Below are 20,325 nucleotides of genomic sequence, written 5' to 3'. Positions count from 1 at the left end.
TCCCCACTGCAACACATCCTGGTCCTCTCTCGCAACTGTGGAGACCAGGAACTCTGTAACCACGCCACAGCTCCCTTTCTTTATAATAAAAGATTAAAACTTAAACTATAAGACAATGTATACACACACAACAATTCAAAATAAACTTCAAATTCCTTAAAACTATTTCCAATGCCATCTCCCCTTATCAACTGCACTTAATAGTTCCAAGCAGTGTTCTAAAGATCAAGTCTTGGAAGGGGTCTGATCAGTCTTCCATCCATATTCTCACTTGTGGCAAGTTTGTGCATGGAGTTCCCTGTAGAGGTGGCTTATTTCCTGACAGAGAACCTGCAAGTCCCAGAACCTCTCTTCATTGTGCTGGGAAATATTGACAATGAATTTGATTCCTCCGGAGAAGCCCTTTTGGAGTCTCCACGAGGTAGGATCTGGGTGCTTCTGCCAAGTTCTGAACAGTTCCAAATGCTTGGGAGCTTTTGAGCCAAACTTTGTTCTCTGGTCTCAGTTCAGGTAGGGCTTTTGTTCTGTGCCAAACATTGAAGTTTTGTTGCAGCTGAATTTTTATTTCAGCAGCCTATTTTTGAAATTCCTTCAGGTCAGGTCACTTAGGTTTAAGTTGTGTTGGTGCTACATCCTTAAGTTGTCTTCTCTTCAGAAGTTTGCTGGCTATAGTTCAGATGTAAGCAATGTTGACTGATACGCCAAGAGTACTTTATATGGGCCAGATGATTTTTCCAGAAGTCTTTTTAAAATCTGCACTGCTCTTTCTACCCCCCTGTTGTACTGAGGATAATGTGGACTACTAATACAATGTTCAAAATCAAAATCCTGCGCAAATGCTAGGAATGGTTCAGAAGTAAATTAAGGCTCATTATCAGATATTAGGATTTCAGGAGCTCCATGTCTTGCAAATATTGATTTTAGTTTCTGGACGACATGTGCCAATGAAATCTGTGTAAGTATTGCCGAGTCAATATATATATATATATCTGGTGAAGTAATTAACTACAATAACGTATGGGTGTCCTTTCCAGAAAAACAAATCTGTGGGTAGCCGTTGCTAGGTCTGTCATCTAGCTTTGTAGAGAGAATGGTTCTAGCAACTATTTTTTCCCTTGTTATGTACCTCACAGCCCTATAGGGTCTGAAGTTTGCCTACTTATACAGGGCCACCATACAGACTGTTGGAGGCAAGTCCTGCACTTATTTATACCTTGATGTCCCTCATGGATTTTGGAGACTCTCTCTTTCTGAAGTACAGCAGGGACAAAAATGCACCATCCTTTCAGAAGCAGGCCATTGGACATGTGAAGGTCATTGCAGTCCTGCCAATATGGGTACTTCTGGGGGAATTTGGCACCACTGCACAATGCAGAATTTGTACAGAATTAATGTTCTGTGCGGAATTTCCTTTTTCCCCTCAAAGAAATTGACTGCAGAACTGTTAGTCACCATTAGGGGCAGCTGGACCCAGCAGAGCCCAACTCACAAATAGAAGACACTGCTGAGAGGAGGGGGAATGGAGCTGGATGGTTCCTGGCAGCTGCAGTTTCCAGCATGTCCTGAGGGAAGGAGAGGGCGGTGCACAGGAAACTCTGTACAAACCCAGGACCCTGCATCAGGCTGTTTCTCCCTCTGGAGCCTTGGGCTCTGTGGGGTAAAGGGTGTGGTTGTATGGGCTGGGATGGGGGCCCTGCAGCTGGGCTCTGGGAAGAGGGGTGTGAGTGTCTGTCTGGGCTGTGGGAGGCCCTGCAGCTGGGCTCTGGGGGGGAAGAGTATAGGTGTCTCTGCTGGGGAGGCATCCCACGGATGGGCTCTGGTGGGTAGGGGATGTGGGTGTCTGGCCCAGGAGGGCACCCCATGCCGGGGCTCTATGGGGTGCCCCATGGCTGGGCTCTAGGAGGTATGGTAGACTTGGTCGGGGGGGCATCCCACAGCTGGGCTCTGGGAGGGAGGGGTGTGGGTGTCTAGGCCAGGGGGCGGCCCTGAAGCTGGGCTCTGGGGGGGGAAGGGGGAATGGGTTTCTGGGCCAGGGGGCACAGCCTGCCACTGGGGCTCTGGGTGTCTGGTCTCCCAGCTAGGTTCTGAGGAGGAGGGGGCAGAGAAACAGGAAGTGGGTTGTCATAGGGGTTTCTTTAACTCTCTACTCCTAGGGGAATTTTTTGTTGTTGTCTGTATTGTTACAGACAGAGTTGCTGACAGGTATTTTGAAATAAATTACCAAAATAATTGAAACTGGCATGATTATATAGTGTTATTTAGACAAGAAAAATATGCAGAATTTTAAAACTTTGTGCACATAACTTTTAATTTTTTGGTGAAATTTTTTTTATTTTTTGGTGCATAATATCCCCTGGAGTATATGGTATTAAGTTTATGGGAAGTTGACCCCTCCATAGCAGAGATGAGTACATTTGTGGCATGTCTCATCCTAGAGTTGTTCATCTCTAATTTGCTGAAGTCAGCTGCCAGGTACTGGCATTGCTACCAGAATACGGCCAACAAAGACTTTGACATCTATTTCTAAAGTCTTTTCTTCTGCCATGGGTAGCTGTTTAATTGAGACGCTCAATAAATAACATGTCATCTGCTGCTATGAGTGAGTTCCCTGGTTTGTGTTCAGTGTTGAAAAAATGTCACATCAGCAATAGTCCAAGTCTTTGAATCCTAGATAGAAGGTCATTGAGTGGTTTTGAACCCAATAATGCAATTAAGGGCTTTTGGTCTTTTTCTATGTCAAAATCCAAGCCCAACATATATGTACCCAGGCGACTGCTAGAGCTTTTTCTTCCACTTGAGCATACCATTGCTTAGTTTCTGGATATGAATGCAAAAGGTCTCTGGTCTCCTTCTGGCTGCTTGTGTGTGAGTACTGCTCCTAAGCCATATGAAGATGTGTCCACTGCTACAGTTGGTGGATAGTTTATTGGGTATTATGCCAAAACAGATGGAGCTATCTAGAGTGCTTTTATTTTATTAAATGCATTTTGTATTGTCCACCAGACAACATATTGTGACCATTAAGGAGTTTTCTTACAAGTTTTGCTAGATGAGCTAAATTTGGTAAGAATTTCTCAAAATGATTTGTCATGCCCAGGAATCTTCCCACAGCACAAACCTCTTGGGTTTCAGCTAAGGTGAGGAATGCCTTCATTTTGTCTGAATCCAGCTGAAGTCCCTGTTTGCTAATTGTGTGGTTTTGGAACAAATTGATAAATTAAATAGTAATAAGTCACTAGAACCAGATGATATTCACTCAAGAGTTCTGAAGGAACTCATATGAAATTACAGAACTACTAACTGTGATACATAGCCTATCACGGAAATCAGTCTCTGCACCAGATGACTTGTGAGTATCTAATCTAAAGCCTATTTTTAAAAAAGGCTCCAGAGGCAATCCTGGCACCACACGCCAGTAAGTCATTCAGTATCAGATAAACTAGTTGAAATATAGTAAAGAATAAAAATTAGGACTGTTGATTAATTGCAGTTCACTCACGCAATTAACTCAAAAAAATTAAGTAATTAATCATACTGTTAAACAATAGAATACTGATTTAAATGTATTAAATATTTTTGGAGGCTTTTCTACATTTTCAAATATATTGATTTCAGTTACAACACAGAATACAAAGTGTACAGTGCTCACTTTGTATTTTTTTATTACAAATATTTGCACTGTAAAAATGATAAACAAAAGAAACAGTATTTTTCAATTCACTTCATACAAGTCCTGTAGTGCAGTCTCTTTATCATGAAAGTACAAATGTAGGGTTTGTTACATAACTGCACTCGAAAACAAAACAACGTAAAACTTTAGAGCCTACAAATCCACTCAGTCCTACTTCTTGTTCAGCCAATTGCTAAGACAAACAAGTGTGTTTACATTTACAGGAGATAATGCTGCCCACTTCTTAATTACAATGTCACCAGAAAGTGAGAACAGGTGTTCACATGGCACTGTTGTTGCTGGCGTTGCAAGATATTTACGTGCCAGAAGTGCTAAAGATTCATATGCCTCTTCATGCTTTGGCCATTATTCCAGAGGACATGGTTCCATACTGATGACGCTTGTTAAAAAAAAAAAAAAAATGCATTCATTGAATTTGTGACTAAACTCCTTGGGGGAGAATGGTATGTCTCCTGCTCTGTTTTACCCGCATTCTGCCATATATTTCAGTAATAACAGTCTCGAATGATGACCCAACACATGTTCATTTTAAGAACACTGTGACAGGGTTGTAGCTCACCGCTGTGGCGCCTCCTCCTGGTAGTCTTGGGGAATTGGCTCGAACCAGTAGGGCGCCCCTTCGGGTGGCGTCTAGCCTGTCGTTCCACCTGCGTTGGGGCCGCGGACTTGAGTCGCCCTCCAGGTACGGAGTCCTCTTTCGGAGCACTGTCCTCCGACAGTGCCCCTTGTCCACTCACACCCCCTTCCGGGGGAGGTGTGTTAAACAACAGTCCCACACCCTCAAGTCCGATCCTCACAATCCAGGACCTGGTGTGGTTCTGACCGGCCGCTCCCTGCGGTCTGTGGCTGTGCGCAGGGTAGCACAGCAAAAAAAGGGGGAAAAAGGGGGGGGGGACTCAGGCCCGCCCACTACTCTGAGTCCCGGTCCAGAGGCCCTCGAGTGACAGTCTCACTGTCTTCCTTCTCCTTACTCCTCTGACTATCCCTCTGGACCGCTTCCCCAACGGCCCTTCGCTACGCTAGGCCTCCTCCTCCCAGGCCTGCCGCCTAGCAGGCTATGGAGTAGGGCCTTCTCCCACTCTCAGGCTGGCCTGCACTGCGCTGTCCGAGGTGCTGGCCTCCCAGCTCTGGAGACAGACCTTCCCCTCTGAAGGCCTGGGACAGACTGACTGCTCCTGCTCTGGGCAGTCTCTTATATGGCTGAGGCGGGCCCTGATTGGCTGGCCCCAATCTGTCTTCTGATTGGCCCTCTGTAAGCCCTTCCCTGATTGGTTGGGCGGCTGCGCAGGCGCCTAAACCTGCTGCAGCCCACCCTCTCTGAGTGTGGGCAATCGCCCCACCACAAACACTTTCACAGCAAATTGGAAAAATGCAAAGACCAATGTGAAATTTCTAAAGATAGCTACAGCACTCAACCCAAGATTTAAGAATCTGAAGTGCCTTCCAAAATCTGAGAGAGACGAGGTGTGGAGCATGCTTTCAGAAGTCTTAAAAGAGCAACACTCTGATGCGGAAGCTACAGAATGCAAGCCACCAAAATAGAAAGTCAACCTTCTGCTGGTGGCGTCTGACTCAGAGGATGAAAAAGAACATGTGTTGGTCCGCACTGCTTTGGATTGTTATCTAGCAGAACCCATCATCAGCATGGATGCATGTCCTCTGGAATAGTGGTTGAAGCATCAAGGGACATAGGACTCATTAGTGCATCTGACATTTAAATATCTTGCAACACCAGCTACAACAGTGCCATGCAAACACCTGTTCTCACTTTCAGGAGACATTGTAAACAAGAAGCAGGCAGCATTATCGTCTACTAATGTAAACAAATTTGTTTGTCTGAGTGATTGGCTGAACAAATAGACTAGAGCCTACAAGTCCAACCAAAGTTTTACATTCAAAAATAAAACAATGCAGGTGTTTTTGTACATAATTCTACATTTGTAAGTTCAACTTTCATGATAATAGATTGTACTACAGTACTTGTATTAGGTAAATTGAAAAATACTATTTCTTGTTTTCTACAGTTCAAATATTTGTAATCAAAAATAAATATAAAGGGAGCACTGTACACTTTGTATTCTGTTGTAATTGAAATCAATATATTTTAAAATGTAGAAAACATCCAAAAATATTTAAATAGATGGTATTCTATTATTGTTTAACAGCATGATTAATCATGTGATTAATCATGATTAATATTTTTAATAGCTTGTCAGCCCTCAATAAAATTATTAGACACATAGCTAAATATGATATGTGGGGGAAGAATCAACATGGTTAAGAGGAAAGGTCCTCTTGTGTATCAGTAAATGATTAAAAGATAGTAGCAAAGTTGAGGAATAAATGATAAGTTTTCACAGTGGAGAGAGGTCAATAGCAGTTTCCCCCAAGGATCTGTACTAGGACCTGTGCTGTTCAACATATTCATAAATTATCTGGAAAAGGGGTGAACAATGAGGTGGCAAAATTTGGACACAATACAAAGTTACTCAAGATAGTTAAGTCCAAAGCTGACTAAGAGGAGTCACAAAGCTTGCGAACAGGGGACTTTGAGAGGGGGAGAAGGAAATCCTCTTGCTGAACAAACAAGGTGCAAGTGCTAATCTTTGGGTCAGTGAGTTTGTTTGGCTGTTTGTGGTTTTTCCTTTCTCTTTTGCATTATTTCAGTTACAGGATCAGTTGGGATTGTGTGTCTGGGGACTGTTTGAGCCTTTGTTCCTTGGATCATCCTTGATCAGCCTCAGTCAGTCTTGTGATCACCCTCCCCATGTGATTAATGAGGGGGTAGGGCTGACCTACCTTAAAAGGCCTTAAAAGTCTGAGTCTAAGCGACCAAGGGGCCACAAGCAGGGGAGTTTGAGAGGGAATTGGTGGGAGGGAGACGTAATATAACTACTACAGTTAGGAAAGGCCGCATCACCAGTGCCAAAGCTGGTCCTGTCTCCTCCACCTGCGCCTGTATCCAGATAGACAACCTAACCATGGATGCCTCTACCCAGATCCTGGTGTGGATTTGCAGAGACTGACCTGCATTTCCCACTCACAGGAAGCCAGGCTGGGGGGACCATCCAGTGTGAAAGGTGCCTGCTGGTGGAATCGCTCAGGAAGCAGGTGGGAGAGCTACAGGAGGAGGTGGCTAGGCTGAGGAGCATCAGTGCCCACGAGGAATTTCTTGAGAGTATTCATATGGAGACATCCAAGACTGAGGAAGCTATTCAGCTACAGAGGATTGCTGTCACAGCAAAGGGAGGACACTGGTTGCTGGTTACTTCTGGCAACAGGCAGTGCTCCACCCCACTCCCAATCCACCCACTATGGTGATAGAAAACTTTTATGCTGCCCTGGCAACGAGCAATGAGGAATCAACCCCAAAGGTGGAAGAGGCGAAGCCATGTACCCCCAAGGCTGGGAGGATCGCAGCCACCACTCCCAGGAGGAAATGTAGGGTAGTGGTGGTTGGTGACTCTTCTGAGGGGGATGGAGGAACCCATCTGTCGCCCTGATATGGCATCCCTGGAGGTATGCTGCCTGTCAGAAGCCCATATCTGAGACGGTTACGGAGGGATTGTTGAGGATCATCTGGCCCTCTGACTACTACACTATGCTACTCATCCATGTGGACACTAATGATACTGTGAGGTATGACCCTCAGCAGATCAGAAGTGACTACAGGGCTCTGGGGGTAAGGGTGAAGGAGTTGGGAGCACAGGTGGTATTCTCTTCGATCCTTCCAGTCAAGGGTAGGGGCCCAGGCAGAGATAGATGTATCCTGCAGGTGAATGCCTGGCTGGTGTCGCCAGGAGGGCTTCGGCTTCCTTAACCATGGGATGTAGTTCCAGGACTGCTAAGCAGAGATGGGTCCACCTATCAAGGAAGGGGAAGAGCATATTTGGATACAGACTGGCTAACAGTGAGGAAGGCTTTAAACTAGGTTTGAAGGGGGCAGGTGACCAAAGCCCATAGGCAAGGCAAAAACAAAGACCTGGGAGAAGGGTCGGAATTTGGGGTGAGCATGGGCGGTTATGGCAGGGATAAGGGAGAGATGACAGAACTTGGGGGGGGAGGGGAGGGAAATCAAATCGTATTTTAGATGTTTGTATACCAATGTGAAAAGTATGGGGAATAAGCAGGAAGAACTCTAAATGCTAGTAAATAAAAGCAACTGACATAGTTGGCATCACAGAGACTTGGTGGGATAATACGCATGACTGAAATATTGGTATAGAAGGGTACAGCTTGCTCAGGAAGGATAGGCAAGGGAAAAAAGGGAGGAGTATACACTTGGACTGAGGTTGAGATGGAAATAGGGGGCCGACAGACTTCTTGAAAGTCTCTGGGTAAAGATAAAAGGGATAAAAAACAAGGGTGATGTGATGATAAGGGTCTACTACAGACCACTTAACCAGAAAGAAGAAGAGGATGAGGCTTTTTTAAAAACAAAATCATCCAAAGCACAGGACTTGGTGGTGATGGGAGACTTCAACTACTCAGACATCTGTTGGGAAAATAACACAGCAGGGCACAAATTATCCAACAAGTTCTTGGAATGTATTGGAGACAATTTTTTATTTCAGAAGGTGGAGAAAGCTACTAGGGGAGAAGTTGTTCTAGATTTGATTTTGACAAATAGGGAAGAACTGGTTGAGAATTTGAAGGCAGGCAGCTTGGGTGAAAGTGATCATGAAATGGTAGAGTTTGTGATTCTAAGGAATGGTAGGAGGGAGAACAGCAAAATAAAGAAAATGGATTTCAAGAAGGCAGATTTTAGCAAACTCAGGAAGTTGGTAGGTAAGATCCCATGGGAAGCAAGTCTCAGGGGAAAAATAATTGAAGACAGTTGCAGTTTTTCAAAGAGACATTATTAAGGGCACAAGAGCAAACTATCCCACTGCATAGGAAAGATAGTAAGTATGGAAAGAGACCACCCTGGCTTAACCAGAATAACTTCAAAAATCTAAAAAAATAAAATTCATAATAATAATAATAAAAAGTCCTACAAAAAGTGGAAACTCGGTCAAATTACAAAGGATGAATATAAACATAACACAAGTATGTAGGGACAAAATTAGAAAGGCCAAGGCACAAAACAAGATCAAACTTGCTAGAGACATAAAGGGTAACAAGAAAACATTCTACAAATACTTTAGAAGCAAGAGGAAGGAGAAGGACAGGGTAGGACTGTTACTCAATGAGGGGGGAAACTAACAGAAAATGTGGAAATGGAAGAAGTGCTAAACGACTTCTTTGTTTCAGCTTTCACCAAGAAGGTTAATGGTGATTGGACATCTAACATAGTGAATGCCAGTGAAAATGAGGTAGCATCAGAGGCTAAAATAGGGAAAGAACAAGTTAAAAATTACAAGTTAGATGTCTTCAAGTCACCAGGGCCTGATGAAATGCGTCCTAGAATACTCAAGGAGCTGACTGAGGAGATATCTGGGCCATTAGCGATTATCTTGGAAATGTCATGGAAGATGGGAGAGGTTCCAAAAAACTGGAAAAAAGGGCAAATATAGTGCCCATCTATAAAAATGGAAATAAGGACAACCTGGGGAATTACAGACCAGTCAGCTTAACTTCTGTACCCGGAAAAATAATAGAGTAAATAATTAAGCAATCAGTTTGCAAACATCTAGACAATAAGGGGATAAGTAACAGCCAGCATGGATTTGTCAAGAACAAACTGTGTCAAACCAACCTGATAGCTTTTTTTGACAGGGTAACAGTCCTTGGGGGGGATGAGGGGGAAGCAGTAGACGTGGTATATTTTGACTTTAGTAAAGCTTTTGATACTGTGTCACATGGCCGTCTCAAACAAAACTAGGGAAATGCAACCTAGATGGAGCTACTATAAGCTGAGTGCATAACTGGTTGGAAAACCATTCCCAGAGAGTAGTTATCAGTGGTTCACAGTCATGCTGGAAGGACATAACGAATGCTTCAAATTGAAACAAAACTTTTCATTCTGAGCTCAACGAAACATTTTGTTTGACCTGGAGTAAAAAAAAAAAAAAATTCAGCTTTACAATTCAAAAAATTTCATTTTAGGTTCAACCCAAAATAATTTCCCTTCCCTGATTTTTGAGACTTGCCACCAAACTGAAAAATCCATTATTCATCTAGCTCTGCTAGGTGGACCCACAAAGTTTGGATCCAATGATCATAGGAGGGATGCCATTGGTAAACAACTGGAGTCTGCCATTGGGACTGAAGAGCAAGACAGAGCAGCAACAGAGCAAAGGACCAAGTGCACAATGATACAGCTGGTTCTCTTACACCCCCAATGGGTAGGAAAAGAAGCCAGGAAATTAATTCCTTCCCCTTACTACAGGTACCCCCTTATCTGTATCTGTCACCAGTAGCGATCCCATACCCTCACCCCCAGATCTTCCCAACCAAAGAAAGAGCACAAAGCAATTAATGGGGTGCAAACAACAATAGGGGTTAAAATAACTCGGTAGTTAACACAAATTGGCATGAAGCCAGGGATCAACAAGGTAAAACAAGTAAACTGTACATCACCATTTCACTGGGATACTCGGGGAACAGGAATACCACAACAGGATCAGGACCACGGCTGGAACAGGAGAGGAGCAAGTAGGAACACCATGGACTGGATGACAATGATCAGGAACAACGAAACAGGATCAGGAACACACTTGGAAGCAGGTAAGCTAATCTTCTTTCTTGATGGTATTCTGCAGACACTGGGCTGCCTCTGGGACAGACAGCATGCTTCACAGGGCATGCTGGGCTTTTATGCTCTCCTGTTACTAGGCTGGCTATTCCCAGGTCACATGACACCATTTTCCCCACTCTTACTGAAAAAGGGCGGCAACTGATAACCAAAAAGGGGGTCAAACATGGAGGACAAACAACCACTTACATAAAACAAAATGGGGAGAGCCAAAAACAAGCCTTACAGTTCCTGGCTCCATACCCACTTCAGACATTTCGTTCACCTGAAGTTCGGCCTGCCCACTGTCAGCCACTTGCCAGCAACTTTAAAGGCAGCCTGAGTCCTGCCTACATTCTGCAGACTGCTAACACACAGGAGGAGGAGCAACTGCATTTCTCCCAGTCCCATCTTCTCCAACCTGCCCAGTCCAGTGGAACCTCCACTCACTTCTGTTTGCCCTTTCTGGGATTGTGATGCACTCCAACCTGCATATGCAGGTGTCCGATTCAGGTGTGTCAATCACAGCATATGAAGGGAAAGGTTCTAACTCCCAGCAGTTAGCTTAATTTTTATTTAACAATAATAACCACCCAATAGCATGTGTTTACATCCAGCTAAATGTCTACTCCTTTTTAAAACCTATCATCTTTCTGGCCTCAATGATATCCAGTGGCAATTCGTTCCACAAGTGAATTACATGTTGTGTTAAAAAAATACACAATTCCTTTTATCAATTTTTACATATTCTTTAATTTAACTGAATGTCTCCTTGTTCTTGGATTAGAAGAAAGGTTATATAAGAGCATCTGATTTCCCTTTTCTGCACCATTAATTTGGATACTTCTACCATATCCCCTCTTTTTTCATCTCTTCTCTAAAATGAATGACCCCAGTCTTTTCAATCTCTCTTCATATGAAAGTTGTTCCATGTCGCTAATCATTTTTATTGTCCATCGCTAACTATCTTGTGTTTCTGTGATATCCTTCCCAGAATAGGGTGACCAAAACTGAACACAACATTCCAGTTAGTTAAGGGCATACTATTAATGGTGTGAGAGAGGGACATGTCTATCAAATTATGAACTCCATTTTGTATTGTAACCTCCATTAGAACAGATCTAACCTTGCCCAAGGCAAAGTTATTGATCTGCATTCCAGTTAGCCACCCTGCCCACAAAAGGTGCTTGACAATCCTTGAAGGACCATCATGGAGAAGCCATCACAGAGCAATCTGGAGCCATCAACACTGACTCTTAACTGGTTATCCAACACCTTGGAACAATGGATTTTTCCCACAAAGAGGCACCAGCATTGCTGGTGGATCCGCAGCTTCTCAGCCTGGGTCCATTGCAAAAGGAAAGACTGTATTTAAGAGAAGGTGCTTCTCTGAGCACAAGAGGGCATACATTGCCACAGAAGTACACAGCTTGTAGGAATGAGAGGGCAGGAGGGACTCTGCCCAGCCTGAAACACTAACAAACCTCACGAAGGGATAGGGATCAGCCTGGAGACAGATGCATCTCAGGACTTTTGTTTTGGTGTAAGGATCTCTAACACGCTAGTGTTTTTAAAGAGTTGAGTTACTGTAGTTAAGAAATTCCTTTGCAAAGCCTGTGTTCCCTGGTTTCCTGCCACGTTGTTCCCAAAGGGTTAAACTAGAAACCAGAGTGCCCACAACTTGGTGTAGTTCTGCAAGTGCATTGGTAAGTGACTGAGGTGGGCTCAGGAGGTCTACACAGGAGCGCTGGAATGCTTCCCCCCCCCCCCCCACCAAGGGGCCATGGCCCTCTTCTTCCCGCCCCCCCCCAGGTCAGGCCAACAGCTGTAGCCTGGCTGGGGAGCCTGGGCAGCTGTGGTGCACTGCAGACCCTCCACCTGCCCAGGATGGGGGGGCCAAGAGCAGCCCCGACCCATGTCCCCACCCTGCAGACCCCCCAGCCAGGGCAGGCGGAGGGTCTGCGGCTCCCCACAGCTGCTCACATGGCTCTTACCATGGCCGGGCTGTGGCCCCCCCAACCGAAGCCGGGTCGGGGTAAGAGGGTCTTAGAAGTAGATGCATCCACTCACAACAGACTGACATCCATACTGGGCCAGAATGTGGCTGATGGCATAATACTTTCAGTATTATTTTCTATATTAGTCTTTATACGTTGTAATAATTTGTGGGGGGAGGGGGGTTTACTCCTGCCACACTGACCTGTCTACAATAATGCCCAGGCCTTTTCCCAGAGTCACTAAAGGTAATGTATGTCCTTGTGAAGTGTCCGAGTAGTTCAAAATTTTCCTTCTTGTGTACATTGCCTTGCATTTGTCAATATTTAATTTCAATGGTCCTTGTGCTGTCCAATCACCTAAGCTTTGTTGGGTCCCTCTGAAATTCTGCAGTCTCCTTTAGACTTGACTATCTTAAATCATTTAGTGACACTTGCAAATTATCACTGAACATCTCTCCCACCTTTTCAGATAATCAAAAAATACCTTGAATAGTGGCAGTCATAATACAGACCCTAGGCGCCCCTCACTCTTAAATTTTCATCATGCTGATTATTGACCATTTATTCCTACTGTACTCTAGACACACATGGAGCCCCAACTAGCCATGCAATCACATGACACAGAAAAGCAAACCTGTCAGGCTGTAAACTGGGGATGGAGGGCACAGAGGCAGTGAAAGAGTCCCCAGGACTCAGAGGAGAGGCAGAAGAGGTGGGAGGAAAGGCCCTTAGGGCTTGAAGAGAGAAGCAGAAGTGAAAGAGGCAAGGCAAGGACGGGAGAGATACAAAAGGAAGAGGAGGGGGAAATGTTGCTGCTGGCTTTTTTGCATGTTGCTGCAAGCTTTGGGAAGGCGTGCCAGTGCTGGGTTGTCAATATGTTATATGCTTTGAGTTCACAGCCTGTGTTTTCCTTTTCTTTTTTTAATACTGCTGCTGAAGTTACTTGAAAGTTTGTCTCTTTTCTTCTTTTGCTTTTTGGTGAGGCTGTTTGTGTTCATAATAGCTATCTGAGTGGAGTCAGGTTTCAGAGTGGTAGCCTTGTTAGTCTATATCAGCAAAAAGAACAACGAATGTTTGTGGCACCTTAGAGACTAACAAATTTATTTGGGCATAAGCTTTCATGGGCTAAACCCCACTTCAGTTGGCCAGTGGGAGATTTTTTCAGTATTTGACACTGAATTAGGACATACTGAACAATAAGTCTTCCCCAATTCACACTAATAACTAGAGACTCATTCTGAATTAATGAATTTGGCAAATTAGAAAGTAAACGAACAATAAAAAGCAAGGATAATGAATCACAAAATATTCTTTGTTCATTTATTCTCACAATAATCATTGCACTTTAATTACTTAATATACTAAGGAAGTGCTATTGTATAATTTATAGAAGTAACAAGTTCTCAGATGCCAGACAAAATTACAGCATTGTGTCTATTAAGTATTTGCTAACATGTAAGGAGTAACTATCTTTTTTGTGCAACTCATAAAGGACAAGATTGTGTCTTGACTAATGTGCCTGTTCAGAAGAATAAGCAGGCATAATATTCTCCCTTATTCCTGTGTGGACTACCGACATTGCACATCACAGCACTGAGGGGAGCATGGAGTGGGACATTTAAGTGGGCATAAAGAACGGAGCCTTAGATCCATAGCGTCAATACACAGACTAGACCATAGGGCAGAGGTGGGCAAACTATGGCCTGCAGGACCATGCTGCCTGGCCCTTGAGCTCCCGGCCAGGGAGGCTAGCCCCTGGCCCCTCTCCTGCTGTCCCCGCTCCCCCGCAGCCTCAGCTTGCCATGCCACCAGCACTCTGGGCAGCAGGACTGTGAGCTCCTGCCGGGCAGTGCAGTGGCATGGCTGGCTCCGGCCAGGCAGTGCTGCTGCCAGTCCTGTTGCTCTGAGCAGCATGTTAAGGGGGGTGGGGAACAGGGGGGTTGGATAAGGGGCAGGGGTCCCAGGGGGCAGTCAGGGAACAGGGGGCGGTTGGATGGGGCAGAGGAGGCAGTCGGGGAACGGGGGCGGGGTTGGATGGGCGTGAGAGTCTCAGGGGGCCTGTCGGGAAGTGTGTGGATAGGAGTCAGGGCAGTCAGGGGACAGGGGGGTTGGATAGGGGGTGGGTGGTTAGGGGACAAGGAGCGGGGGGGGGGGTTGGATGGATAAGGGGTTCTGAGGAGGCAGTCAGGGGGCAGGAAGTGGGAGGGATTGGATAGGAGGCAGGGGCCAGGCTGTTCGGGGAGGCACAGCCTTCCCTACCCGGCCCTCCATACAGTTTCGGAACCCTGATGTGGCCCTCAGGCCAAAAAGTTTGCCCACCCCTGCCATAGGGAGAAGTCACTTGTTATTGGTAACTCCATTAGTGTTCATCCAAGGCTTCCTGTACAGGACAAAATCACTGGCTTCCAACATTCAAATGCCTGGCTGTTTTTTAAACGAGACTGAGGTGAATTAGTTATAAATCTCACATACAAGTCAGCTGCATTCTTTCAGCTTCAGGCAAGCTCCCTGCTATCTCCCTCCAGAGGCCTCTCCAGGGGTTCCAGGACCAGATATTGAAGAGAGAGGAGAATTTCCAAGCTAACAGTACACACAGGGCCAAACCCTTCTCAGGTACACTGTGGAGATCTAGACTCCTGATCCTCAAGACTTTCAGTAGGTGAGAGTTAGATGACCTAACCATTCCCAACATCAGCCGAAAGAGCCAAAGGCTGCTAAACTGGACCACCCAATGAGGCCACTTACCTGAAACTTCATTTAAAAAAAACAAAACAAAAAACCACACCACTCAGTCCATACATTAGAGACCAGACTTTCAAAATGCTCAGCACCCAGCAGCACCCATTGAGAAAAATGCAAGAAGGAAGGCCCTATTGCTAAGGATGGCAGAATCTGGCCCAAAGTGAGGTGTTAGATCCAGCCTGGAAGCCATGGCAGAATGGACCATTGTGGCCAGATCTTATCTGACAGTAGAGGGCACAACTGTGCCAACTGCCAAAGGTTTTTTGGGCAGCTATGGCTATTTGATACTACTCACCCCTACGCCAGCTATAAATCAATTGTCAGGAAACAGGGTATCTGCATCTGTCCCAGCCTTTGTCTGCTCTGTGTGCCTTTATTTACAAAAACATTAGTATTTTTTTTTCTTTTGAACCTCATGCAAGATGCTCAGGAATCTGAACTTCTCTATTTATTCATTCACATAACAGGTGTAGCAGGAGCTTCGCTATGTCAATTGGCCAATGAGCTGCAGCTCTGAAGGGATGGAGGTGAGAGCACATCTTGTTACCTCATTCTACACAGTTTGGTTTTGTTCACATTTGTCAGCCCATCCGTGTCAGAACCCTATTGGCTCCCAGTAAGTATAAACCATTTTGTACTGTTTTTTAAAGCTGATTTGACAGCCAGTGAAGACAAGGCCTAGGAAGAGGTTAATTCAGTCTCCATGAGAATTTATTCCTCAGCCTCCTGGCTGAATTTGCCAGCAAGGATGCCAGTTAAGTAACCACAGTGGTGGGAAGCCACTTATCCAGACTAGGACAGAGTCTGGGATCATCAATGCATTTTATGGGTTAACCATCCAATGATGATGGCTTTTGTTCATCACTGGTGTGTGTGGGCTGAATTTGAACAGGGATCTAAAGTTCTTATGGCCTGATTCCCACTTACTCTAAGGGCATGTCTACACTGCCCTGCTGTTCCAACTACGGGGATGTGAATAGCAGTGCGCTCTCTTCAGATCGGACTACATTAATGTGAAGTAGGAACCTTTTGGTTCATACCCACGGGATCCACGTGGAAGAGTTAGAGCACTGCACTTTGGTGTGCACTGCTGTTCATACCCCCGTAGTCTGAACTGTGGGGCAATATAGACATAGCCGTAGGCCACTTTAAACTCTCTGGCAGTTTAAAGGGAGCTTAGAGTACAAGTGTACTTTATGCCCATTTAAAGCTCCCTGGACACTGCCAGAGTGGTATAAAATGGCCTAATATAAATGAAAATCAGGCCCAATAGGGTCCACAGCCCATTACCAGTCCCCATAAGCAAATACACACACTTGATTTTAACAAGAAATAGTTATTAGCCAAGAGATCATGAGCAATAATTTTCCTTCACTCATCCTCATCAGATCAGACAATCCTCATCAGGTGGGAAAAGAGAAACCAACTAGTCTGTAGTAAAGATTTCTAACTTCTGCATTTTGTCAGTTGTAAGTGAGAACCCATTCAGAGTTGCCAGATAACATTCATTAGCACATACAATGTGAAAAGAAGAATTCCATTGAGGAAAAATTCTTGGACCATGTTTTTGTATTGGTCTGAGGAAGGGGAGTGGGGTATCTGTCTTTCCTAGTTCCTCAGCTACATGTGAGAAAAATATAATCTGCCCTAATGCTAGAGCATTGTTTGCTTCAAACAGTACCTGAAAAAGAAAATAGCAAACACAATAAAAACGTAAGGACTAAAAATATATTTTTCCAGATTTCAGAAAATATGCTATTATGTAATTTAAAAATTAAGTAAGCCCACCCTGCCCTACATGGAACAAACCAGAACTTGGCTATATTTGTGAATCCTGAACAGCAGCACCCTCCTTCTGGCAGTCTGACTCCAGAAACACCTCTCCTTCCTAGCTGAGAGCCCAGAACGGTATTTTAGTGTTAGGGACAAGAAAAACCTTTCCAGGTCTCTCCCCATTTCAGACCCTTAGAGTGCTCCAACACTGACCTTTCAACAAGTAACACCTGAAGGGATAAAGAGAATCCTCTGTAAGCAAAGCAGTCTCCAAACCTATGCATTGGTTTTTGGGCAGTCTAATGTCTTTTGGATGTTTTAATTTAACACAGCATTTTTTGCCTTTAAAAAATAGGTCTACTTGCAATTTTATGTTCTGGTAGATCCAATACATGTATTTTGGATTGAGTTGTGTAATGTTAGGTATGTGTCTAACCCCAGCTCACATGCACTAGTGCGTCCATAAAGTATTTAACACAAACAAAAGTGATATAATATATATGAGAGACAGACGTAGTTACCTTCAGTTTTACAACTCTGTGCTCAGGAGAGGACTAAACTTACTCCCCTTTAAATCAATGGCAAAACTACAATAGAGTTCCTTGGGAGCAGAATCATGCCTCAGTAACATCTGATAACTTTTTTCCAATATCAGACTACCTCTACTCCATGAAACTCTCTACAGAAGCGTTTCTCAAACTGGGGTCCATGAACCTCTGGGGGTTCCCTGAGGATACTCCAGGGGGTCTGTGGGCCCCACTGATCAACTCCTCCCCCTCCCTCCCAGCTCCTCCTTCACTCCAGGTAACAGCTGTTTCCCGGCATGAAGGAGGCGCTGGGAGGAAGGGGGAGGAGCAGGGACCCTTGGTCCACGCCAATCCAGGAAGTGGCCAGCACCTCCCTGCAGGGGACAGAGGGTCTCCGCACGCTGCCCCCGGTCCGAGCACCAACTCTGCAGCTTCCATTGGCCAGGAACTGTAGACAGTAGGAGCTGCGGAGGTGGTGCCTGCAAGCGGGGGCAGCAGCACACGGAGACCCCCCGTCTAAGAGCAGCTGCCAGAGAGATGTGCTGGTTGCTTTTGAGAACTGCCAGCGGTAAGCGCCGCCTCCCTCACCCAAACTCCCTTCCAGAGCCTGGTGAAAGTGAGTGAGGGTGGGGGAGTGCGAGCGCTGGAAGGATGGGGGAAATGGAGTGAGTGGGTGCCAGGCCTTGGAGAAGGGGCGGGCAGAAGCATAGCCTCAGGGAAGGGGCAGGGCAAGGGCTGAGCAGGGAGGCTTGGGTGTCCCCGAAAATTTTTAAATCAAAATGGGGGTCCTCAGGTTGCTAAAGTTTGAGAACCGCTGCTCTACAGTATTGAACTTAATTGGAATCAGAGATGTCTAGAGACCCTAATACCCTGTTAGTACACAATGGTCACAGATTATTCTTTTTTCATTTGCATTCAGGGAGCATTCAAAAGCCCCATCAGGGTCAGGGCCCCATTGCACCAGGCGCTATACAAACACATGGGTTGACATGGTCCCTGCCATGAACAGCCTGAAGTCCAGCAGTGAAAAATAGCTTGCTACTAGATCAGGATGACTATTGCAAAAATTGCTTGAAATAGTCATTCAGATTGGTACATGCATGTGTCTGACTGTTTGCAACCTTTCTGTGTTCAGTTTCCATGAATACTCTAGCACTCAAGCTTGCAGGCAAGAATGGTCTCCAAAAATCATTTACAAGTGAATACTGCAGAATATTTCTGCCAAATAAATTTCAAATGTGTAATTATGAGTAATCTCATTGGAAAACAGATTCCAGGAGTTAAACACACATTCAGGAAACAGTCCTTGTGACCCACATATCCAGCCAAAACAGCTTGAATTTCACATAGCAAATGATCATAATAAACTGAGTGCAAACAAGCTGCAGATCAAGAATTATTCATAGAAATTATTTGGTGAATAATGCTGAATAATTCTGAACAATGACTAAATTAAAGAAAATTGTGATCTGCCCATGGAAAATTTGTAAATAGAAAAAGTAGTAAAAATCATTAAGCTACTGGTTAAGAATTATTTGTCTTGCTCTGTCTGCTACCCACATTTGGAAAAGGTAGAGCAGCAGAAACAGTCTACAGACCAGATTCACAGGTCCACACCAGTCTCTTTGTGCTGCTCCAGTGATGCAAAGCAGCCATAAGCCTGTTGTAGCAGGTCAGCTAAGAGCTGTATAGTGGTGCTTTGCATCACCAGACCACTGCAAGACAGCCACAGCGAACCAGGGAATCCTGCCCTAAGTTTTTCGCTTAAGATAAAAATTTGAAAGTGTTTATACAGGAAACCAGTCAAGCCCATTTTAAAAAATACAAACCTCTCAGAGAACCAAATTTCAATCTCACTTATATGAGTAGTTCCAGAGTGACTCCGCTGACTCATTGAAGTCATATTGCTTTTATACTGGTATAAGCAACATCAGAGAGTGTGGTTTTCAGTGGTTTTCACCCTTAGTGGCTTTCAGTATTTGCTAACGAGAAGAAATTTGGTGCCTGTATTTAGCAACCCAAAAACTTTGTTATTTTGGGCAAGATGACTACAAGGAAAGATACAAATTCCCTCTGAGAAGTATTACATACCCCTCAGCCTGACAGGTATCTGTAACAGGCACCCACCTCTCATGAGCACCTCCTCTGGTTGGGTGTGTCCACAGTCTTTAAACCAGTCCAGCACTAGTATGGGGCTGTATCCCCAGGGCTTCCTCCTTGGAGATACTACCTTCCTGTGGCCCTCCCCAGGCTCAGTCCATATTCAGCCCTCTCAGCCAACCAGGAGCTCCTTCATTACTCCCCCAGTCCCTGCTAGCAACCTGTCTTTGGCTCAATCCTAGCAGCCAGCCAGGAGCCTCTCGCTCCCCGCAGTCCCTGCCCTCACTTAGCTGTCCATTGTGCTGCAGTTCCCTCAGCCAGACAGGCATGCAGTTATTTCTTCTCCAACTTCCAGCAGCAACTAACTTCTACTTTGTTCTGCAGCTCCTTTTATATGGACTTCCTGGGCCCTGATTGACTGCTTCCCCTGCAGCCACTCTAGCCTGGCTGAAGGACCTCTCCACTGCTCCTTTCCTGGGATGGGTGTGGCAGAACCCAGAGGCCTCCAGCTGGGGGCCTTTGGGCCTAGTCCACCACAGTTGCCAACTTGCATGCGGTAAATAAGCATCCAAACTTTCACAATAAGCCAAAAATCAAGCTAATCCCATAGGCCAAAACAAGCCAATCCCTAAGAACCCCCACACTCTGGGGTGACATATCTGGCTTCAAGACTAAGCTTGATAAATTTATGGAGGGGATGATATGATAGAATAGCCTAACTTTGGCAATTAATTGATCTTTGATTATTAGCAGTAAATATGCCCAATGGCCTGTGATGGGATACTAGACAGGGTGGGATCTGAGTTACTACAGAGAATT

This window comes from Trachemys scripta, chromosome 1 (assembly GCF_013100865.1).
Source record: "Trachemys scripta elegans isolate TJP31775 chromosome 1, CAS_Tse_1.0, whole genome shotgun sequence".
Taxonomy (NCBI): domain Eukaryota; kingdom Metazoa; phylum Chordata; order Testudines; family Emydidae; genus Trachemys; species Trachemys scripta.
Note: the sequence above shows the minus strand (reverse complement) of the source record.